Consider the following 25831-nt stretch of genomic DNA (forward strand, 5'->3'; position numbering starts at 1 on the left):
TTAGGCAGTTACGGTGAAAACTATTTTATCCAGGTCATCAGAGACGAGACATTTGTATTTGGCTAAGGGTTGTGATGGGGCAAAGGCTTCATGTGCATCTACATACTGTATGCATGTATTTCTGTTTACATGTGTGTATGCTTTCCTGTGTGTTTGTCTCTGCGATTAACTGACCCGGGCTGCTTGGATAGCTAGTGAAGCTACTACAATCATGTTGATGAAAGGGAACAATAGCAGTGTCTCAGTCAACAACGTCTGTCTGTCTGGCTTGGGCCATGTCTCTCTCTTTTTGTGTGTGTGTGTGTGTGTCTCCTGGACATGAACTTGAACTTGAGACAGGCAGCCAGACACCATCTGTGCACCAGGGGTAATGAATTCAGTGCATTCATGGCTGTGGAGCAAGCCTAGGCCACCACTACCCATTGATGAGCAGATGACCCCTATAGTCTGAGTTAGCTCTTCATCACTAATACAATTCAACAATACCAGCTGGTAGAAAGGGAGTGTATTTGGCTGTTTTCTTGAAGACAAATACAAGTTAGGGTGTGCCAGTGGAGCTGATGTGTGTCTGCAGTATGCATGCTTGTATCCTTGTCACTGTCTGAGGATGTATGCCTGAAATCCTCCATGTTTTCCTGTTTATCTTTGTTTCACCATATAGAATATATGCAAATTAATTGACATACACCCCTTTCCCTCCCATCTACTGGTCCTTTCTCTAATAAAGCACTGGCTTACTATTTTAACAATACAGCCATGCTGAATTTATTGCCTTGATAATTGAATGGGCCAGTTCAGTATTTCCCCTGAAAGAGGGTAGTAAGTGAATGAGGCATAAACCTTAAACAAGCCAGGCACAATGAGAATTCCTGCAGGCCCTCCTTCTCCTACTGCTCCTTCTCTTCCTCCAGCTCAAGCTCCTGTCACAATCACAGGCACATACACACACACACACACACACACACACACACACACACACACACACGGACGGACGCATGCGCACACACAAATAAGGCTTTTCCCTCTGGTTGGTGTCGCCACGGCAACGGTAGGTGAGATCACCTTGCGCATGGCAACATCAGTCCCTGCCAATGCAGGACAGGTTCCTGGTTTCTGTGAGTGTGTATGCTTGTGTGTGGGTGCATGTGTATGTTGAGTGTTATATGCAAGAAACTAGAATGACACCCGCCTCCTATCTCCATGGCTCGATGTAGACACATATTATTTTGTGTACGGTAAACGCACATTCATTGGTTCATTATGTACTTTAAGCCTCTCTTATTGTCCCATAAACTGAAGTCATAATGTTAATTTATCTGCTGATTAAACCGTGCAAGTCTGAGACTACATCGGCATGTCACACACATATACCAACACACACAAATATTTAAAAAGGTGTCACTGACTTCAATAATAGTGTCATTGCCGATTAACACGGATCTGATCAACCTCCCTCCAAAACAGACCAGCCAGCCATAACTTGCCAATAATCCACCGAGGAATGTCATGGCTCGGCCCTTTTTAATGACATCATGCATGGCCACTTGAGCGTCTTGTGGGGAGCAGCGGGCATGCTGTGCTCCGCCACACTGTATGGCCCTCCCCTTCAGCTAACTGCGTGGATATGCATGGAGAACATGTTAGTCAGGCACCTTACTTATACGTACTGTCAAATATCTATTCCATATGTAACATAATGTGATTGAATTTGAAAGTAATTGATTTATGTTGTCTGTATGTGTCGGTTTGTTGTTGTTGAGTGCAATGAGATTATTCAACTCTCGAGGCATTGAAATAATCTCTTCGGTATGATACTACAGGGTATTATGTATCTAAGAACCACATTGTCAAACTTCTACAGTTTTTCAGCTAAGTGATACTTAAAGCGTCAAACTAAATGAGAAATGTAATACTTTTATGACACAGATGCTCCAAAACTAATGTTGTGTTTGTCTGTAAATATTGTCAAGCTATTTAAAACTATCAACTTTAACCCCTTAATTGACAACCTGACAGTTAAAATGTAACAAGCTGAAGTGGTGCCAAAATTGAATTGTCCCTAAATTGATAACGCCTTAATTTTGCACAAACCTATTTTATTAATTAGAAATTACCATGCTTGCTAAAATCCCACAAAAAACACTCTACATATATCTCCTGTATTTGATGATTGAACCTGATCGCCGTTTAACAAAAAGGCTCAATCTAGAAGCAAGAAAAATAAAAGACAGAAGGGGATATTAAGAAAAGTCAAACCTGCCTACAGATTTGTAATCCTTTGGATTTGAGGTGAAGAATTGGGCATTTTATTCTCTGAAATATATATATATATATTTATATGTATAAATTGTGCATAAGATAACATATTGGCAATCTTATCAACGTCCCTATTTTAAGTTTATACATGTACATACACATAATTTATCAAATAACAACAGAATGCGAAAACTGTTGCGTCAGCTAATAATGTTTGTTTCAACCTCAAATTTAAGATAAGAACAACCCACTAGTTCAACCCACTTTCACCTTCATAGCTACATGATTAGATGTAAGTTTTGTGGCAGCAGCACTGCACAATAAGTCTGTGTGCACAAATGCTATTTTTACTCTCCAAGTCTAAAGCTGGCTGTCAGCCTGTCTTCTAGGATGTCTGTGGTCTGCTAGATTTTGATTATGCAAATACTATGCACTATAAATGAATTAGTATACTTGCATTTGAAATAGGCCTCCTCCAAGATGAAAGGGTGTAAATAATATATTTTGTGTCACTGCATTATTCATTCTCTATTAATTACAAAGACCAGTCTCAGTCCCCGTATGCTATTTGCCATACTCTACAGTGGTCTGGATGTTGTTTTTTCCATTTACAATACATTGTATGTACATCCACGATCTGTCAATATCGAGGTACTATTTTCCAAATTATGATGCTAATTGTCTCTCACTCTCAGTTTCCCATTATTAACCTCCGACTAATGCAGTTTCCAAAACTTAATTGGCTTTTATTGTTGAATTGGTAATTAATGTTTTAACAAGCTCTGACTCTGTAAGACACAATGAGGGGCATTGTGTCTTACAGAGTCAGAGCTGTGTTCACTGTCCGGACATCGAGAGTTTTTATTTTTTTCATATTATGCATAAGCCCATCTGTATTATGTATCATTTCATAAGAGGGGAGGGGCTTCAGAAAGCATTAAATAAGCACAAATACCGTAGTCGTGCCTCCACTACAATTAAAATATTCCCATCTTTCGGCTTTTTGTAAAGCATATGGTATTGAGGCCTGGACACAATTTGAATACGGCGAATCGTTTGAAAAATACATGCTGTTCGGCAATTAAATTATATGGGCCCTTGGACTAGGGAGCCAGTACCAGTGCATATAGAATAGTGAGCAGTAGTTGCTACGCTCGCATTAGCATCTGGCCCTTTTATGTAAATTTGATGAGAAAGGATTCATGCATATACGCCAGGGCTGGGGTGTACTCGCCTAATATCCTTATTAGAGAGGGGTGAATTAAATATTTATTAGGGGCTAGGAAGGGGGGGCTGTCCTGTGTTGTCGTGAGGACCTGAGGTGGAAGAAGGGGGAAAGGGAGGAGGAGATTGGCTTTCTGTATGAGTGTCTCTCTCTGCCTCAAGGTGCCACCATCTTAAGGCGTTTGGCAGTACTGAGAGTGTGGGGAGGGTAGACCTAAAATGTCCGCTGGCATACACACGCACGCATACACATTAACACATTAAAATTTCTGTGCAGTATGTAGACAGGACAGAAAGTCAATTATTCAGTTACTGTCGTCGGCAGCTTTACATGCTGAGCATTTCATTTGCATGTATTAATTCCTTCGATTACTGTCACTTATGAGATCGACCTGTGTTTAGTTTCCTATGGCACGCCGTTCATTGTGTACAACCGCTAACACTCGTACTACGGCTATCATAACTACACTGGTATTTGCTAATATTTTGAGAATTTCAATTTACAATGTCCATTTTTCATCCAAAGAAACAAATTGCAGGTTGGCCTTTGTTGAGGTCTGTTTGAAAAAACATTGTAATGGGACATACAACGTATTCCTATAAAAAAAAAAAAAAATTAAACAAAAAATTACATTTACATGGATTTATATGTTTATTTATGGTATTAAACCATTTATTAAATGATTTGATTGGCATCATTTTTAAGTGCTTGCCACCTTAAAGTTTTAGACATATTAGAAATAAAAGTACTAAAATGATACACATTGAAAATATCACAATGTTAGTGTACAATACTTAAACCTCAAGGTTAAAGATGCAGCATTTTACCTTTTATGAGCAGTTACTTTCTCATTTTTGAGAGTATAGATGATACCTTTCTTGAAGCTGTTACACCATAAATGGCAATACAAATGCTATAGAGTAGAGAAAAGGAAGTCGGTGACAATATTGCCAGTTTATGTAAATTAGTGCTATACTGTTCTCCCTATCATATTCTGTCTCCTTCTCTCTTACTCACTCTCGCTGTCACATACACACTGAAGCTGACCTCTTCTATCTGTTAATTATCATAAATGTGCTTAGTGAGGTGGCATACACATGGGCGCACGCACACACACACACACACACACACACACACACACACACACACACACACACACACACACACACACACACACACACACACACACACACACACACACACGCTCTTATACCGCACACAAATACACATTGTTCAGTGAGATAGAGACACAGCATTAGCATTCCCTTTCATCGTGAAGTGCTCCTGAGCATAAAAAAAGAATGTGCAGGAAATTATTCAAGATGAATTATACCACACATCATCCCCAGTTTTAAGGCATCGACACACACACAGATATACAAACACACACACTGCACACAGATATGTGGTACACCAGTTTAGGGAAGTATGCTATCTGAGGTATTTGACTCTATTTACATTTTAAAGTTTTGGTTTAAATTGCTTCTTGATGTGTAAATTTGTTTCTATTGATACATGTGTATTGCTGAGTGTGTAGTCATCTAGGAGTTATCCTGTTCATACACGAGTTGTAGGAATGGGTACGTCTGTGCGATTTGTTTGTCCTTGTATAGTCAGCCTGTTGTCCCTTTTTTACATGCATAAAGTATATATGCAATATCAGCTGTTCCCCTTCCTCCTTGTTGCCTCTGATGAGTGGTACGCCCCGGCGTGCTGCCAAAGAAGTGAGAATAATTAAACGGCTGTGAGTTTGAGCCTGGCGTTGGCTAATGGATTGTTACTGAGAGGAAATGAGACAGGCAGCATGGGGGAGCTGGGTGGCAAAGCAGACCTCGTCTTTTTATAATGAAACACTGTAAGCCAACGGGGTGGAGAGAAGACACACCTCTCGTAAAGGAAATGCTTTTGTTCTATGACTACTACCTTTTGTCATATAGGTAGGTGCAATTGCTGAGGAGTCACAGAATGTGAGAGAAACAGGCAGTGCTGCATTACTCAAGAAAAGATATAGGTAATTTTTCCCATTACAAATTACACTCAGTTTCAAACCAGTGCGGCTCACTTAAACATAATTTCTATTTTTCACTGACAATAATCCTTGTAGGGCTCATATATGTTCCTCTTTATGTTATCTTATATTGCCTGCATGTGTGTGATTGTGTGTGTTATGCATACATATGCAATTTGCATTACATTTAACATTTTATGCATCACCACAGTGTAGCTTTAGAGAAAGCAGAGGTTGATTCTTGGCACTGTTGTTGCCAGTGTAGCGCCCCCTCCCCCCCCCCCCCACCCGCCCCACACACATGTAAGCTAGAAGCGTGGTGGTGCGGAGATGGGGGGTGAGGGGGGAGTGGAGCAGAGTAGGGAGATAGAGGAGCAGGAGGGAGATGGGATGAGACAAGCCACACAAGCCGCAAAGGGAACGGGGTGAAGGTGGAGGGGGGAGTGCTGTATAGTTACCCTAAACTTTGCCGTAGGGCTAAAAACAACACACACACACACACACACACACACACACACACACACACACACACACACACACACACACACACACACACACACACACACACACACACACACACACACACACACACACAGGTTTGCCACACAACCGCAAGACACCCTCAGAAATGTGTAGAGTATGAGTATGAGAATATGCCTTGGGAGTACGAGAATATGCAAGGACAAACAATTCACATAGACATACTTATTCATACAAATCGTGTATGAACAGGATTTGTTTGAGAATATGACTTGTATAAAGATATCATAATTGTTTTTATTGATTATTCCTGAAGTGTTCATTAAATATAGATGGGTTTGAAAGTCGAGTGTTTTTCAGGCTCCTTGATTTTAATGTGTTTTTGAAGCTTGTATTTGATTAAATAAAATCATAAATAAAATTGAGAACTAAATCATAAGAATCTTGTGTGGTCGTATTATTATTCATTTCCTCATTGCATCCTGAGAATGTGTGTGTCAGTGCATGCGCTAGTGTGTGGTTATGTATGTGTGAGAGCTTTGATATGGAGCTCTAATAAAACGTGGCATCTGTCAGTTTGATGCTGACATGCCAGAAGAGTCTCACAATCACTTGGGAACACAGCAGGAAAGAAAGGCAGAGGAAAGAATATATACGGTATTTTGTATATTTCTCCATATATCCTCAGATGGAGTCATAAGTATCACATGAGAGTAACTGCTTTCAGATAAAAACTAAAACAAAACAAAAAAATCTAGAATATATATATTTGTTGTGTCAAAAGTGCAGGTTTTGTCATTCATGTTCAACAACAGTATTTTTGACATGGAACCAGTTTTTGATTGCGTTCTCTTAAACCTGTCTTCACAAGGAGAATGTTAGTAGTCATATCTATTAACCGGGTTAAAGGTACAAATTTAAAAGAAAAACTAAAACAAAAAAATTCCAAATTATCTAAGGACGCATTCAAGTTCATTGTCACGTTGCTGTGTAATGTCAAAATTAAGTGTCAAACTAACCATAGGCTGCTACAGTCTTTCACCTTTAACCTCAAATGGGCTTGTCCTTAAGCTTTGACATTTAGTGGGTGAGCCAGAGGTCAAGGGTGGTTGGGTTAAAAAAACAAAAAAAACATGGCTGCTGAAACAGTGTCAGTATACACCAGAAGTGGGCTAGAAGAGTTTACTACAAAGACTACAATTGACTAAATTTTTTCAGAATTTGTAATATGATATATTTAAAAATGTCACTAGTCCAACTTCTATGTTAACTCTTAAACAAAGTTTCATGTTGATATTTTGAAGTATGAAAAATACCTCCCATGACCTTCAAATGATTTGTAAGTCAGTTGCTCATGGTCTGTAAAGGTCCCAGGTTTGACTTGCTATTTGTGGCAAAGTGTAAATGTTGAGAAGACATTTGCACAAAGTTATTGCCAATTTGAATTCCTTCATGTAAACTTAGATTTGGTAAATGCTACCTCTGTTTCCTTCTGCCACCGTATATCTGTGTTTGCTGTTATTCCTTTCTTTTTAGTGGAAGTACGTTAAATGTGATTTGCTCAAGAAGAGTTATTCAACACTTAACTCTTAGTAATGGTATTCACTCCCTGCCTGTGTGTGTATGTCTGTCATTGCTGCAGTGATGGAGAAAAGAAGCTGTGACGAACTGCAGGCAGCAGGAAGTAGAGGTCAACACAAAATCTATGGGATTTCGCTCTTCACCGGACTCACATGAGGTGATTGTTGGTTTATAACTTAAATGTGAGTGAGCATGTGTGTGTATACAGTGTGAGACTAAACTTTGTGCTGAGTGTGTAAGCCTGCAAAGAACACTGTCTTTTTATGTATTAGCCTCAAAGAAAAAAACAACAGTGGATCAATTGTTGAATATTGTTAAAACAACCTATATTTACATTTATTGCGACCTCTTGTGGTCGTAATAACTATGAAGGGAGCAATGAAGAAAGTCAGAGGAACAAACTCTGCATAGGGGACTAGGTTGACTAGCTATTGCTCAAAACTTCAGTTTCGGACGTGATTACTGGGTGGAAAACCTGTTCATTTTCATGTTTGCACAATCACACTCAATGGTGGACTAATCAGCGACCTGTGATGGTGACTAAGTCCAATGTTGTTGAAGTAAAGTGTTTTTTTCTAAATGTAGTAGTAGCTGTGTCAGAGTTTCTGCCAGTTTTGGCGCATATGGTGGTCAATGCCGATTGGTTAAATGCTGCTCTAATAGTTTTGACCCGAGGTCTATGTTTGGTAGGAACGACTAGAAGGGGTCCCTATTGAGGCTTGGCAGACCCATATATTCATGTAGTGTATTTAGGTCTGGGAACATCGAGCTAGGTTGGGGCTGATTGGATGGTTCAAACTCAAGATTTTCACCAATTTGTGTCTCGTGAAAAGTCAGCATTGACTTATTGTAACTTACATGATGTAGTTAAAGTGCGAGATGTACGTAATGTAACTTAAGGGACAAACATAGCATAAAGCTGACCAAGTAGTTATGGTGCCTAAACCAAACTAAACTGTAATTGTGTCTCAATTTGAATCATATCTTTATAACTTTCACCACAGAGCCGAAAGTCTGGTAAGCCTGTGGCTTGTATGCTCTATGTATTAGCTATACTGTCGTTTAGGTGTGACATGTTGGTCCCATAGAAGGCACTTAAAAAACCCATACGTTCTATTTTGGTAGTCTGTGGGAATCGGCCTACTGCGTTGTTTCAGTATGACTATGTGTTGATACATTATGTATTTAGCAGAAACAATCTGAATGTGGCCTGATCAAACAACCCGGTATCATGGCAAAGCGTGAAATAGACACACCTGTCCACTACAGCAAAACATGACAGTCACACTTTGGCCAGTCTGGGTATGTCTATTTCACATTTTGCAGTGACACTGGGTTGGATCACATCCAAAATTTATATTTTGTATTTGCAGGTTTACTGTAACCTCTGGTAATTCATGGACAAGAAACTAAATGAAACACACGCTTTGAATTTGTATCTAGGCTTTTAATCAGTTATTATATTTTTATTTCCATATTTTCAAATGTAGGAATAAAAATCACCAAGCTATGAATTGTGTATTATTGTTATTATGTATGTTATTATCTTTTGAGGCTTTTGGCATTCATCTGGAAGATTTTAATTCAAAATATAGAAAATTTTGTCAAAAACAGGCACATTTCTTTGTTGGCAGTGGTTTTAACTGAGTGTTTTTCCCATCTGTGAGTATCTCTGCTGAAGTGCGAGCCTGTGTCCGTGTGTGTCTGTTTGCCTGCAGCAAAGTTAGCTCGTGTGTGTTGGATAAAGGCATAGATGTTAGTAGTGGTCCAGAGGACACAGTAAACAGCATAACAGCGGTTTGAAGGGAGCTCAGGCGATGTGATCGTGGGCAATATCAAATCCCATGACCCATTCTCTGCCCTGTGGTCCAAACCAAAGACAACAAGCGCAGGGGAAACAGAGGTTACTGTTCACTATTCATCATCACAACAACACAACAACATACACAAACAGTACCACCAGGAAGTGATTTGAGGAAATCTCTTCAATCCATGCATTATCATTAATTGTCCTCCACCATGGTATAGTTTGCTTAGCATGCAGGACATCTTGCTCTATCAATTAGACCCTTGTTACATGTGATATTTGATGTTACTGTAGACAGACAAACATTTTAATGAGCTGAGCTCGCTCACATAAGAAAGGAATGTTATTACATTAGCTGGCAGCAGCAGCTGATTTTTTTTATCTGTGCTTTATTTTGACACCTTTTTCCGTTAAACTCTATGACTTCTTCAGAGGATGAGGTAGTGTGAAGTGTTGAGATATTAGGTGTACACACTGTGCACAACCAACTGAAATGACTGACATGTCACTGTCAGCAAAACAGTAGTACTCAGTACCTGTGCCATGGCTAGCCTCATGATGCTTAAAAATGACACTACACAATAGTAGATTTGGTGAGAAAAAAATTCAACCAAATGAAAATACTCCAGTGACTCTAAAAGCTTTCTATTGAGCTCTGAGAGTCAGAAATGTATTTCTCGGTGATGCTAAATAAAAAAATAAAAAATGAAGGGGCTGAAGAGAAGAGGTGGTATGTCAGCACCCTTGGGCCTCAGTGTACTGTGGTAATACTGGTTTTAATTACTCCCAGTACTCGCACACATTAGGTGGACTTCTCAGAAGGGCCAATTAGAAGGGCAGGGTAAGTCACTTGGTAGGAAAAGTCAGTGCTCAACTCTGTAGCCATCTAGACTATACCACAGAGACATGGCGTCTTATAGCGAACTCTGCAGTACATTTCCACAAATTGTACAGATTTAACACTTCTGCCACCACAGTACGGGTTCAAATCAAATATCCTATAACTTTTCTGAATGTATTTTATATGTATTGTTATTCCAACATAACTTCAACACTGCAATGTGTTCTTAGTTCATATTGTGCTCAGCCAGGATTTTTGTTAATAGTGCTGATCAGGTTGACCAAAGACATTAAAAGGGTAAACTGAAAACCATGAAAGAGGAAGTTGTTATCTGAGACTTCAGAACTGTGTCACTGCATAATTGAGGTGGGTCAACAGCTTTAAATATCAAACACTTTGCTCAAAAGCATTAAAAACTTGGCTTTTGAATTTGTTTTTGGGGATATTTTCACTGGTTTAAGTTTTCACTAGATGATCTAATGAGATACAGTGAACACAAAATCCATTGAACATCTTTGTAAACATTTTCTATAAGATATCACCCTTGATAGACCTCATCCTCAAAGCCAGAAGCCCAGCCCTCAGTGTGTGCCAGGGTCAGCAGACATCTATAAATGACTTTGCATTATTTAGTTAGAAGGGCACGCTTTCTGTTTTATGAGTAACATCCAACCCCCCCTCCCAACCCCCAACCAGTTATTTCTTTATGCAGAGTATAGCAGGGTCACGAGCATGAGGCTGAAACAGGAAACCAGGACAGCTTTCCATCTTTTCAGAAAGACATGTAGTTTGACAATATCAGGAAATGTTTTCACTTGAAATGAGGACAAGGATTTATTTATTCATTTAATTTTATAGGATTACATTACGTCTCTCTCTCTCTCTCTCTCTGGGCCTATACATATTTGTATGTACAATGTCTAATATATGTTTTACATACTAGATTCCATGACTCAGACAATACAAAAACATTAACACTGTAAACTGTCCTTTGGTCCCATTTGCTGAATATTAAAACAAGCACTAATGATAACACAGGATGTCTAATATACAGTATAGTTTGTCTATACTGCATCACCTCATTTGCTATGCTATAGCTGTAATCATCTATCAGGTATGCAGATTTGCAGTACAGCTGCTTACCATTAGGGTGCCAGCGGGAGTAAGTATGTATAATGTGGCACCCGCATTCAGGGAATATAAACCCTCCAGTCTTGTAGGCCGGCTTCTGTATCATCAGCGCTAGCCCACAGCGATTAATGAAGTCTTCTGCATGTGTCTGTATGATTAAGGAGTGGTAAAGTGTCAGTGTGTTAGCGTGCATGTTGTCTGGTCTGCATAGATAAAACAACAACAGAGAACAAAAGATGCCAGCATACAGGAAGGCAGCACAATAAGACCATTCACAAACAACAAAATAACAATTTTGCACAGTAAAGATAGCGCAGTAAATGCAAAGGCTTAATTCTTTATGATCAGGTAATGCAAGAGCAAGCAATTATAAATGATCACTAAAAAAGGGCGAGCAACTGAAGGAGGAAATAGAGAATTATTTATGAAAATATTGTAAGATATGTGAAAGGATTTTTTTTTTTTTCTTTTCAATGATTTAGTTTCCATCTATAATTTTCCTATTTGCTATTTGTCAAGTAATTCCATATTTCATGCTTGGATGCAATCCTTTCCCCATGCTATATATTGCAGATACTCATGCCTCTTAGCGATAGCACAATATGTCTTTTCCATGGTTGTTAAAAAATTCCACAAAACTAGAACACACTTATCTTTTCCCCCTCATTCTGATGCACTACATTATCCTGGGTGTACCAGGGGATGAGTTTGGTATTTGTGGAAATCTCATCTTATAAATTCATAATTAAAACATTCAAAAGCTACAGTTTATTTTTTCATTTAATATCCAAGTAGCTTTCAGTGGGCTGTGTAATAGCGTAGGGAGGGTTTCTTCTGCATCATCATACAGTCAGAACAAAGGATATGCACATCTTAAAAATCATGCAAATAAATGCAAATTGCTGGCAGCAAGAAATCACGTCGTGGCAGGTGGGGAGTTTGTATAAGCGGAGAGGGATGCCAAGGACATTGTATACAACACTTGCTGGACAATCTTCCTCTAAGTTGTGGCAGATGACTAAAATATACAGAATCTGATTCTCTTCTCAAGACCTTCTTCTTCTGATAAACACTGGTTAGATCTGTTTACCCACAATGTCTCAACAATATGCAGCTTTGCATGGTCTCTTTTTTTTTTTTTTTTAAAGAACTGTTCTCTATTTTTTCTGATGCAACAAAATACATAGTGTTTACTGAAGATCCTGCTCTAAAATGCAACGAATACAAAAAGCGATCCATTGGCCGCAAATAGCATTGCAGTATGTGAGAGCGTGAGTGTGTGTTGGGATGATGCAATATTTTGACGATACCGCTTCAGAGAAATGTAGAGCAGATATTAGTGACACCAACGCTAATGAAAGTCACACCTCACCTCTGCGCCTCTTCAGTAAAAACTTCAACTTTATCATATGTGGCATTTTCATGAGTGTGTTCAGTAACTGTGGGGATTAGGTAATGACAACCCAGGTCATTTTCCTCTGGCTCTAAAAAAAAGGAAAAATATGCTTGTATTATAGTCCTTGATATTTGATTGAACTCTTACCACAGATATTTAAAACACTTGCAGGGTTACTGCATCACCGCGGACTCATCAGCATAGAATATGCAGAAAGATTCAATTTTGTGCTCAAAATGAAAGTCACTTTGATTTCATCCTAAATGCAGTTTTTTGTGTTTGTGGTGTAAGAGTGTTTCATTACAAATTAATTCAAAACTGTTTTTCAAATCTATTTAGAGGATACATCTTAAAATTACATTTTATGCATAAATTGAATCATTTTGCAAACTATTTATATTTTTATATGAAATTAGCTCCTACAGCATGCGGACAAAAAGCTGATATGACTGCCGACATGTTTTAACAATATCACGATCAGTGTCTTATAGACGTACAACAATCAGTCGTTTGTTTAAAATTGCATAAAAACATACAAATAAATCACATTTAAATAACACAACCCTCTCACACACACACACACACACACACACACACACACACACACACACACACACACACACACACACACACACACACACACACACACACACACACACACACACACACACACACACACAACTGTAGGGAAGAAAAGGGGGAGGGCACACACAGACAGACATCCACAATTGTGCATAATGATGTTAACATTCCTGCATGTCTAATATAAGGGATATTGAGACAGACACTAGCTGGTCTGTGGTCTCACTGCATGTTGTGTGTTCACGGGTGTAAACCAGAGCAGAGCATAATGATGTATTAATTGTGGCCTGCTCTCGCTCCTGGTGTTTGGGCTCCTTGCTGAGGTCACTGTACTACAAGGCCCTTGATATAATCTCTAATCTGATGCACACTGTGCTTTATCTATTTGCATAAAAATCTTGCCACACTATAACCTGAGTGAAAGGAAAAACAGTTGTTACTATTTGTACACAAGTGGAAACACTGGGTTGTTTGTTTATTTTCTCCATTTGTTGTTAATTTTAGAATGATTACCCAGATTTATGAGGCTATTTAAATATTAAAACTCAACAAAGAGATTAATGCTTGATTGATTGACAGAAACGGCATGGCAACAACTGAAAACTTCATCCTTCATTATTAATTTCTGTATTCACAAGGAGTGGTTTAAAGGGTGTGGCTAAATTTCCAATGCATGCAAGTGATCCTCCTATAGTCTTATATATTTTTTTCAAGTTACTCCAAATAGAAAGACAGAAATAGGAGAAGTGGATATGAAGATGGAGTGCTAGCATCATAAAAGATGGAAACAAAGAGGGACAGACAGCGTATACTGACAAGGACAGGCAAAAGATGAAGCTCATTTTTCCGTGGGCACCCAGTGGTGTCTGCATTGCAGATCGCTGAAATCCCCCTCGAATGCGTCCCTGGGCTTAAGGGGGGTGAAGTGGGGAAGGGTGAACAAGGGATGGGTTTATGCTATCTCTGCTTTGGTACACTTTGTTGTTTTTTTTCCTTCCTCTTCCAAAATATATATTTTTTTCTGTCTGCATCAAATGTCAAGTTAATTTCCTGGGTGCTATGAGGGATGTGTCCTCCCCTTCGGTATGTGTGGCAGGGTGGCGGATTGTGGCAGGGTGCTGTGCATGCCGGTGTGTGTGTGTGTCTGTATGTGTGTGTGTGTGTGTGTGTGTGTGTGTGTGTGTGTGTGTGTGTGTGTGTGTGTGTGTGTGTGTATGGGTGAATGGGGAAAGGAAAAGGGGCATAGCAAGGCAAATAGAGAGACGAGAGGTGGTGAGGTGGGGTTCAGTACAGTATGTATAAATTGGTTCTCTCTGAAGAGCAAGAGAGGTGTGTTGAAAGTGTACGCATTAGTGTGTGTGTGTGTGTGTGTGTGTGCGTGCGTGTACGTGTGTCTGGTTGTGTGAGAATATGATCCAATTATTAATAGATGCTTTTGGCAGTGTACCCATGGCCATGTACCTGTTCTTATTTGTGAATTCATATGTTCAGGTCTTTTGAAGGTTTATCTGAATTGAATACTAATGCAAAAAAAAAAAAAAAAAAAAAAAAAAGGAACAAAACATACCATGTATCAAAACAGATTGTTAAGAATTCATGGTCATTGTAAAAAAAAAAAAAGCTGAAAATATTTATATAAGGTCTTTGACAACAAAATAGTTAATTGCAGAGGTGTCGGTTGTTAACCATTTTCTGATTACTAACAAAAATGAGTAAAGCTCATTACCAACTTACAGGTTGTGGCATATTTTGTTGAACATTCTTGCGTATCAGCTCTCCGTTAACCTTGCTGCTTGGCAATAGGAGTCTTTGTGTCCTTCTGCCTTCAAGGCTGAGCCATATTTTACTTTACTTTTTATTTATTTCAGGTTTCCTGCATTATCCTCGAGTAATTGTGCCTCACCGATATCCCCAATGTACACAGCCTTTAGACACAATGAAACCTTTATTTTCTTAACAAATGCAGTCTGCCTATGCGTCTCTCTATTGTTGTGTGTACACAGCTTTTTTTTTTTTTTAAATGGACTGTGATCCAGAGTTTCTATTTGTGTTCAAACAAACAGATGGTGCTTATTTTAAGTGTCATTATTACATACGGTATCTATCCAACTGTGCATGTCTATGCATGCGTGACTGCATGGATGCTGTGTGTGTGTTTGTCTGAAAGGTTTTCTGCATTTTTGCGCGCAGCTATTAAATAGCATGAAGGAAAACTGTATATTTTGTATTGCAAAGTGTAAAATACCTTATTGCAGTGAAAGGGATTTGCATTTGTCAGTCATGCTTACATTGATGTATGTTCCTGTCCCACAAATGTCACATCCCATAAACCAGAAAAATTACAGCAGTCCCACCTAATTACGCATATTCATGATGCTGTTCTGCATAGTGCTGGTAGCATACTTCTGTTACAAGCCACAGAGCTGAGGGATGTGGTTAAGTGAAAAGCCTTTCAATCCACATATTCAACGTGTCTCCGCCACAAGCATCAGCTTGATAACAGTACCTCCTTGCCGCTTTTTTTTATGATCTGAGACCATTATGGAAAGAGAGCTTTCTTTTATTTCTTGCAGTCAGTCATATTGCCTGCAGCATGTTCAACCCCAGTGGGAATTTTTAATAAAGAAATTAGCTTTGTCCTAGATCATGAAGGTCATTTTGAAATAGATCAGATTCAGCTAATGATTTTTGAAATACTTTGTCATTTATACTCCATCTCTTCTCTGTTTCTTTTTGCTTTCTCCATCTCTTTATCTCTCTTACCCTTCTCCAATAGTAAATGTGATTCTCTTGGTCATTGGTAATGAATATGCAAATCAGAGAGGGACCAAGGCTAGCAACGGCAAACAGTAGAAGTTATGACTAAAGTGACAGAGGAAAGTGGATGGGTCTCAGTGGCAGGCTCAGTGGGTTATTGTAGCACTTGCGGAACAGACTTAATCAGAGTTGGCCCGGCTGTAATGAAGAAGAGGGTCCAGGCTGTGCTACTGCCGGGGTAAACAGCAATTGTTTCAGTCCAGGGTTCCAAACATGTGCAACAATGGTACTATTGTCCCGCCAGCTCTCATTAAGAGGCGAACCAGAGATGGGGTGAGGAGCAGAAGTGGGGATGGGAGGTGGTGGGTGAAAAAGGGGCAAGAGGGAAGAGGAGGGGGCGTAAAAAAGAAGAGGTTTGGGGGAGAACAGGAGCAGGTGGGAACCTGGCAGGAACAGAAGATGGGGTTGGTGGGGGAAGTGAAGTGAAAGAGAGGTATGGAAGGAGATGGTGAGAGCTGCTTCTCTGATCCTGATCTTTTTTTTTAAATTTTTTTATCCATTGTGTCTTCTTTCTCACCATCTTCCTCTCGTCTCCATATCCTTCTATCTTCTAACACCTCTTTCCTGTCTTTTCCTCTCATCCTCACATCACTACTTGCCTCCTTCATCATCTTACCAGCCATCTACTCTATTCCTTCCATCTGTCCTTTGTTCCTCTTCTTTTTTGCATTTGGGATGGTGAGAGATGTTTTGCCTGTCATACCACCTTTGAATCACCTTTCCCATCCAGCACCAGAGAGAGAGAGATGGGCAGAAAGAAGAGGGGGGAGAAAGAGAAAGAGAATTGGAGGGGGGATGAGAGAAGCAGGAGAGAAAAAAGGGGCAGGAGTGAGACAAAAAGAAAAGATCACGCCACTTCCTGGCTTAATGAACATGGGCAAAGGAAGATCACAATAGAATACATTATGCTCTTGTTAGTAGAGGCAATCAATTACCAGAGAGCACACCACTGGCACACCATCTTTCCTGCTTGGGCATTGGCTCATTCACAGCCCAAACGAGTGACCAACGGAACCCCCCCTACCTCACTGTTTTTCCCACCCTCAATGCCCAATGGCCACAAAAGATTTTATTTCATTACTCAATGTGAAAGGGGACAGCATTGAATTTGCATTTCCTTCACATTCACTTGACATTAGTTGAAATATTACGTGCAATATTATAATATTATAAATAATATTAGGGTTTTGCGACAGTCAAAGGTCCTGGCCCAGCGTACAATGTGTGTGTTTGATGAATACGTGCAAAAGCATTTATATTAACCGAAGCCAATCTCCAAACTCCATCTAGTCCTCATTAGCTATACCATTAAACATGTTGTAATGTTGATTGGACAACGGGAAACTTCCCGCTGCCATCATACAGTACCCAAAGCTTGGCTCCACAAGACGGGAATCAGACATGACAGTGTATCTGTGAGTGACACTGACAATTGCATATCAAATTGTCACTCTTGTTCCATCAGCAATTCATACAGTGCTTGGGTGAAATTCCTTCATCCTCTTCCCCCCAATGTTTTCTTCTTCTTTTTTGTGTCACCTAGAGGAATAGCTCCAGATAATGGCAGCAATCTTTATTGTGAAAAAGGAAAGGAGTAGTTCTGCCTTAACACAGGCACAAATCACCACTGTCTGGCTGAGGACCTCTAGAAGTGCCTGTGATGAGTAGAACAGACTGCTTTCACTGAGGAACTTTGCTGTGATTCCAGGCAGAGGCTGGACATAGAGGAAACAAAGGGAAATGAAGGAACAGGGGAAAAAGGAAAAATTGCATTAAGAGTCAAGATGCGAAGTTGTTTTTTCTACAGAGCATATTGAGAGGAAGATGGCCTCAGGTTTGGGTTCAGGGGATCTGCTGTTGCTGTTTTTGCCAGGGCATGCACACCCCTCAGCATGGCCATTTGGAGATTGTCTGTATGTGTATTTGTATATTTCAATCACCTTTTCCTTCATGCTTTGGAATACAAGTATCGTGTAGTTATGTACATTTCCTCCAGAATTATGTTTCATATTTGTCATGACCACTGAGCATTTTATACATTTATAAATGTTGTATTCAATGTGTCAAGTGGTCCAATTAGCTAAACTAGCAAGAAATCTTTTGATCTTGCTGATCCAGCTTTTTTTGTCCTCAAAAAAAACAAAAGCATGTTTCTCCGTAATGAGGCACACTGACTATAGCACAAATGGTGACAATTTGTTTTGAAATCTAAAGATCCCCTCCACGTATGTTTTGAAGATAAAATACTTAGAATAATAATTCAAATAATAAGATCGATTTCCAGGTTAGAGATTCTTAAAATGACATCTGGGCCTCATCCCTCATTTAAAAATCCAGAATGTGTCAATATGCAAATATTTTCAATTTCAAAAGTTTTACTACTGGATACAAGAGGCTTCCGACATCACAAAAAAAAAAAAATCATTAACAATGTATGTGCAATGCAGGCTCCAAGTTTCTACATCACATTTGTGTAATGTAATGTCACAAATCCTGTTCAGTTACACGCCTTAAACTCTGACTCAAGGTGAGCTGACAGAAACTTTCCCCTTTCAGCCAATTCATTTAAAAAACAGCTTCACTCTAAATCTCTGCACATACAATGAACAGCTGTACAGCAACAATCAAACATCTAACACAAGTAACATCAACCGAAACACATTTTTCAATGAGGGGGATTTTTAAGCAAGCTGAGAAAAAAGTAGCCTCACTGTGCAAATACCTTTGTTTCAATCAAACATCGATCATTTGCTAGTTTTTTAGTGCTCGGCACTCACGCAACCATCATATTTAACACAACCCAATGTGTAGCGTCCCTCTCAGGGTCTCGAGTGAACTTGAAACTCAGCCAATCACATGATTAATGGGACCAAAGGGAAGAAAGATCATCAAAAATGATTTCTGTCTTGAGACAGCTGGTAGCATAAGTTTGGGTTTATCATGGTACAATGCAAATACATTGAACTGCATTTAGTTCAGGGTGTATCTTGAGGCTATATTGTGCCAGGGAACAATTAGAGTATTTGCAGTATGAACAGAGAACAAAAATGCCATAAATATTAGAATCTATGGGTCGTCAAATTCTGCAAGCAATGTCTCTCCATTGTTTCTCCATAGTACAAATAATACTAAGCATAATATAGATTATTTGATTTATTATAAAAGATTTAAAAGATTAAAAAAAATGTTGTACCTTTATTGTCCTTTGGGACCTAAGCTCCTATTGCTAATGCCATTCTGTCTGTTTGATTGTATGTAACCTTGATTGTGTGCGAGTTTTTGTGTCTTTGTGTTTGTATGTCTTATTTTCAAGTGAAAGACCCAGTCTCACATCAAAATGTGTAATAGCTACGGTGGGACACAGGACAAAACGTATTCATTTCACAATAATGGTTCATACATTTTGGAGATGCCAATGTTTTCCTTGGCCAGTTCTGTTCTGTTGGCCTCCATCCATGTTACTTAACTGTCCAAAAAAGCATACTGGCATTTGAGACATACGAATAAAGTGCTTTCAGTTAAGGCACCAAAACTATATGGTTAGGTCTAGGAAAAGATCATCAAAATAAGTGTGTTATTTAAGTAAGTAATGTTATGTGTAACTTGTGTTAGGTGTGAGACATAAGTTCAATATGTTTTTTATTTAAAGTTATTTGAAATAAATCTTGAACACCGCTCTCATGGGTGAAAGACCTCCTCTGTATGCGAACACTCACTCTTTCTAGTCAGTCACATGATTTCCTTATTCAACAACCTAGTGTCAGATGTAGACATCTCACAACTACAATCACAATTGTGGACTGATATATCCATTTTACGTTTTAATGAGACAACAAAAAAAGGAATCACCTTGAAATTACAATGTGGATGATAACCAAGGCTCCTTTTTTACAATCCACATGTACTTCACTAATGCATGGGTGAACAGAAAATGCATCACGATGCACTGCTCTTACTCTACTGTAATATTTTGTATTGTTACCTGAGGAGTTATTAAATAGATTTGATCTCTTAACAATGAGTGCATGTGTAAAAGTGTTTTGTTGGTCCTCAAGGTGCTTTGGAATGTTTGCAGTGTTGTGTTTTGACCTTTGAAAGAAGAAAAATAATCTCACTTTTCCTCAGTATCTCAGCCTATACTGTATGTGTGCTTGTTTGTTTGTGTCTGTTGGAATAGTCAAGAGCAAGTGCAAAATGCTTGTAATATATTCTGCGTTTTTAGGCTGCAGAAGGCTTTGTGTTCCCTCTCCACTTTTGGAAAGTTGGAACATTGAGCGCTGCATGGGGAGCAGGAATGGTAACGTAGGCTATGAGAGGGAGGAGTGCTCATAGTGTTCTTTCAGTTTGAGTTATGCATCTAACTTCAGGTTTGGGAAAATCACCGCATGTGATGTCATTGTTCCTAAATCATTTAGAAACCACACAGAACAGGAAAGCGCCAGTATCCCCCCCCCCCCTTAAAACTGTAGGTCTCAAAATGTCTCTTTTGGTCTATCATCCCTGTTCCTCTCTTCTTTTTCTGTTTCTCCTTGCTCTTCTCATGTGTTCGCTCACTGCTGGGTTTCTGTGTACAGGTAGTCCTGCTGCTGACATTTGTGTCCAAGCAGGGCCCAGTGGCATGGCCTTTACCACCCCTCGCTGGTTCTCCCTCCGCCATCAGTACCCCCTACCACCATTCTTAACCCACCAAGTCCTCTTCATCTGTGTGCACCTCAATGTGTGTTTGTTGCCGTGTGTGTTTGTGTGCTTTGGGACCCTCCTGTGTGTACTGTGTCTGTGTGTTTAAGCCATGTCCAGATCCACCAAGTCCATGCTTGCCTTTAGCCTGTGTGCACAGCAGGGGACATGGTATGGAGCAAGCCTCTTTCTCTGCTGGATGCAGGGCGAGCAAATACAGTCGGTGCGGGCTGGGGGGGTAGTGAGGTACACATGCACACATGTGACAGTGGATGGTTCACTGATGTGATAAAATCAACACGAGGTCTGTTTTGAAGACAACAGCTTCAAAATCTGTCCTAAAATATATTTCTTGCTCAAGAATAGCTAAAAATACAAACCTTTTGTTCTCTGTAGATGATTTGGAAATATTTTAATCCTTTCTACATTACAGAATTTTAAAAGGGCTGTTATGTGTACACAAAAAAATGCAAACCCTCATTGTTCTTCTCAAACACACGCACATGCACAATATACAGACGTGCTCACCGTCCCTGCAGCCATGGGAATGAAGAATGCTGAGGTTCAAGGTCATTTCAAGTATTCTGCACCCTGGGGCTCTCCATTGTCAAGTGCACCACATCCTTTTGCTCACATATGCACTCAAATTCACATACGAGACATCGTAGGCAGCCGTTCATTCCACACACAGCATCTAAAAAAGAAACCCGGCTTCTGAGACAGGAATGCGTCTGCCAGGTGAAAGTATGACACTTCGAAAGTCCAATCACATATAGAAAAAGCTGGATGTGTGAATCTTCAGGAGAGACACAATTATTCATGTTTGTTTCTGTACCATACTCTGTCTAGACAGAAAACAGTGAAAGGTATGACGATTGGACAATTGCTGTGTTTTGTCATCATTTGGCTGTTCTGCAGCAGTTGCCTTTGTTTGGCATCAATAGATTACTCATATTTGGTTTTCTATTTAATAAAGGAGTGAGACTGTGTGGAAATGATAGAGGCAGAGTTTTTAGAAACAGAGTGAAGGTAAGGGGGAGAGAGAAAACAGCAGTGGGTGTGATTAGCTCCTTTGTTGGAGGTCTGTTGAGCTTCATTGGTTCCAGAGAATAGGTTCCTAATGAACCCAGCCAAGCTTGGACCAAACTTTGTGCTGAAGACAAACTAAGTTACGGTGGTCTGGCAGAGGCTGGGGGCGAGACGACTGATATACAACGCCTGGACATATGGTCACCCCCATCAGGGCCTCTCCCAGCCACTTTCTCATGTCCTGGCTTCTCTGTGTGTGTTCTTTTGTGTGCGTACATGTCAGGGGTGCTACACACAGAAAGAATATTTATAGTGTGCACTTTTGTATTTGTTTGATAAGTCATTGGAACAGAGGAACTGGAAAAAAACTGGAGTAGAAACTTAGGGGCTGAGGGGGGTGTGTGTGTGTGTGTGTGTGTGTGTGTGTGTGTGTGTGTGTGTGTGTGTGTGTGTGTGTGTGTGTGTGTGTGTGTGTGTGTGTGTGTGTGAGGGGTGTGGGGGGGTGGGGGTGGTTGATGCTTACTGAAAGCGACAGAGGAGAGAGGGCTGCAGGCTTTGTCTTTCCAGCTGACCCCAATACAGAATCCTTTCTGACACGTCCTACAAGACATGGAGTAAGTGAGTAAATCAGGCCAACCTGGCTTTGTAGCAGCAACTGTACCACAACAGTGTACAAGAACATATGAGACTATGAACTCATAATATTGAGGATATGGAGGAACAAGTTTTGAAGACTTTCAGCATTCTCAAAATTTGTGGCAAAAGTTGTAATATTTGGTAAAAAAGTGGAACATTACATATTAAGCAGCTTTTTGGGTGTGTATTTATCCATGGATGTGTATTACTATGTAAAGAGGAGGCACAGGTGAGCCTCACTGGTTTGAGGCTAATTGTTTGGGTCAGGGTGGGAGTGTAGGGACGGATGTCTTCCCTGTCCCACCAACAAGGCTCTCCGTAACTGAGCCGGCGATGGGGAGAATGGGCCCACTACAGGGCCACACAGCAGGCTCAAACAACACTTATTCTACTGGCCAAACTGTCAGCCAGAACAACTTCATTGTGCCCAAAATTGGAGTTGAAAGCAAGGCACAGACTTGGGAGGGGAGGGGGCTTGGGAAGGTAGGAAGAAAGACTGAGAGGATGCAAAGAGAGAGACTGAGTGAGAGGAGGGAGGGGGTCTGTGGGAAACTGGGGGACTGGAAAAGGGGGAGTCCCAGAGAAAGTGCAGTCTTGGGGATGAATAGGGTCAGACAGTGTGAGTTCATTTCAGTGAGGAGAATTCCCATAGATTCTACATGGGGGGCAGACGACCAGGAGCAAGGCAGCAGCCTGAATGGAAATTTATTCAAATGTATTCTGGGTTAAGGGGAGGAACTGTACCAATTTTGTATTCTGGTGTCTGTATTGTCACCACATTTAATTATACTGTTCAGCCATAATAAACACAGTTTTTAGACAATGACATAATAGCTGATAGTGCTACACATTTAACAAACATGCACCTAGTGTTCATTATACATTGTTCTGTGTAGCCCCTTCCTCATCTACTCATGCCAATATTAGATCATATTTTTGAGAAATATCTCAAGCCTATGTAATAAATAACTCAGCGACACACAGAGGTTATCCACAAGCATTAGACACTTCCCTGCAGAATTTCCCTGCAATGGACCCCAGGAGGGAAACTGGCCCAAAGCTTTGAACTTTGATTTGTATACAGTACAACAGAAAGCCCCTTTAGACTGACACTAAACCAGTTTAAATAAGTCCAACACTGATTTACGTCACCATTCTCCTCTTTGTCTCTGCTCTCTTCTCATGCTGGCTATTGCAAATTCATCTTCCTGCCCTCGGTAACGACCGCAAAAGGGTGAAGAAGTTTACTTAGTCACACTGAGTTTAGGCAGATGAGGAAAGTCTGTGATTTTGTGTGTTTGTGTGGGCAAAGGTGTGCACGTCTCACTGCGATTTGTTTGTGTATGCATGTGTGTGTGTGTGTGTGTGTGTGTGTGTGTGTGTGTATGTGAGAGCCCTGCACAAAATGCAGAAATGTACACACACACACACACACACACACACACCCCTGTTTGATCCAGAGCTAGCCCTGCAGCTCCCAGAGACTCAACAAAAGGCCTACTCTATCCATTGTATGAGCTGTGTGTTTCCCAGGAGAGCTCGGGCTCAGCGAGAGAAGGGCCCCAGATCGCTTTCTCCTGACATGGATGTTTATTCGCTCTATGGTCCAGCAGAACACCCTCAAAAGGGCTGGCCTTAGCATTTTGACGTGCATGACACCTAGTTTTCGAAAAGAGAAAAGGGGCTAGAGGGTGTGAAAAAGAAAAAGGGAGAGTGAGTGTCTTGACAGATGAACCGACATACGAGACAGACAGTTAGAGAACAGGCCTGTCTGTGGAGGTGTTCTCAGCGCACTCGTATGAAAAAGAATATTCAGGGTGTTCTCCGCCATTTTATTTGCTCCTTGTCTTTACACTAGTCAGCTTTCTTGTCAACCTTGTTCATGAATGTAGATCTACTCAGTGGGTGGGTAGAGATTTCTTCCTGATCTTGACAAGCCCTCCCATCCCTGACTGCATACTAATTTCTCCAGAACTACTGAGCCAACGCAAAACAAATACAAACTGCCAGGGCTACTGTTCATTGCTTGAGAAGCAGGGTCTTAGCAGGTTAGCATACAATAGCTGTCTATTGTTCGCATGTGATTAATCAGTTAGTGGAAAGAGAAGCTTACAGGGACGGCTTTTGTAGTTGCCTATATGTGTCTTTAGTAATCTGTCAATATTTGCTGAAGATAGAATCCTGAACTGATGAAGGGAAGTGCAAAACTGATTTTTTTTTTTAATTCACCAGTCAATTAAAAGTCCATCAAATGATTAATGCAATCAGTTTACAGATTTTGACATTTGCAAGTATTCTGGTTTCACTTTATTATCTGTCCTCAGCTGCTCTCGTTTTGCAAGTTCTTTATCTCAGAGTTTTGAATGCTATCTATCAGCGTCCTTCACGTTCTCTGACAATATCTAAAGGTTCCTTGAGATTGAGAGTGTCTGCAAGGTTGACCATAGATCTCAGTAGAGCTGCAGAAGCTGACAGTTGAAAACAAACATGGTAGGCTGATACCATCCAATCTGTTGAACACCATTATGTCTAAGATATCGCTATACTCCCTTCCATATACCCGCACAAACCCACCCTCCAAACCAGACCTACTCTCTCCCTCTTCTCCCTTTGAGGTAAAAGCTTGTGTGTTGAAGCCGGGAGTGAATGTAAGCTATTGTTATGGTGTAACCAGACTCTACAGCAGGTTGTTTGATCCTGTTTTGGGCCTGAAAAGCCTTTTTCTTACTTGAACTGCCACATCAGCTGAGAGGGTCAGACAACAGAGTCTATTTGTAGAATCTTCTGTCTGTCTGCTTCATTTTTTTCCCTTTCTTCTTTTCATCCTCATTTTGTCTCTCTTTGTCAGTATAAATTTCCAATCCAGATTGAGGTTTGAGTCCATAGCTTTAATTACAATCAAGAGAAGCATGCACTCATACAGTACTGTACTGTACTTAGGAACAAATATATGCTTTTCGGCACACACTACCACTCTCTCTTCTTCTTTCCCTCTCTCTTCTTTTCCTCTCTCTTCTTGTTTAAACAGGATCTTGTTGTCGCTCTTTCTCTGTACAGACACTTGGATTATATTCCTCGCTTGCACCTCTGGTGTGGCAATAGAAAAAGAGAATGTTACCGGAAAGTGTTTAGATGACAAAAGCTTTAGCAAACTGTTTTGTTCACCCACAATACTTCCCATGATACATCCAAGCTCTTTCTGTGTTCCTGTTTACCGAACATCATTTCATTATTTACATTACAACATAGAAATATGCCGCTGTATTGTCGAATGTTTTGGGAGCTGACTTGCACTTCTATGCCTTTGTTACAGTGTTGAGATTGTACTCTCAATTTATGATCTGTTTAGCGTTCGGTGTGGACAA

The 25831-nt window shown here is 40.2% G+C and overlaps 1 long non-coding RNA gene across 1 annotated transcript in view; it reads left to right on the forward strand.

Moving 5' to 3' along the window:
• LOC138621685 (uncharacterized) overlaps positions 1–25831 on the forward strand; it is a 40640-nt gene that overhangs the window by 7838 nt on the left and 6971 nt on the right. Inside the window, exon 2 of the long non-coding RNA XR_011310951.1 lies at positions 7612–7707. This is a non-coding gene — a long non-coding RNA (uncharacterized lncRNA). The remainder of the gene's footprint in view (positions 1–7611; positions 7708–25831) is intronic.

The sequence above is a fragment of the Brachyistius frenatus genome, unplaced genomic scaffold (genome assembly GCF_029030835.1).
Source record: "Brachyistius frenatus isolate BFR_SWC_R1_liver_20210118 unplaced genomic scaffold, ASM2903083v1 Contig_31, whole genome shotgun sequence".
Lineage (NCBI taxonomy): Eukaryota > Metazoa > Chordata > Actinopteri > Embiotocidae > Brachyistius > Brachyistius frenatus.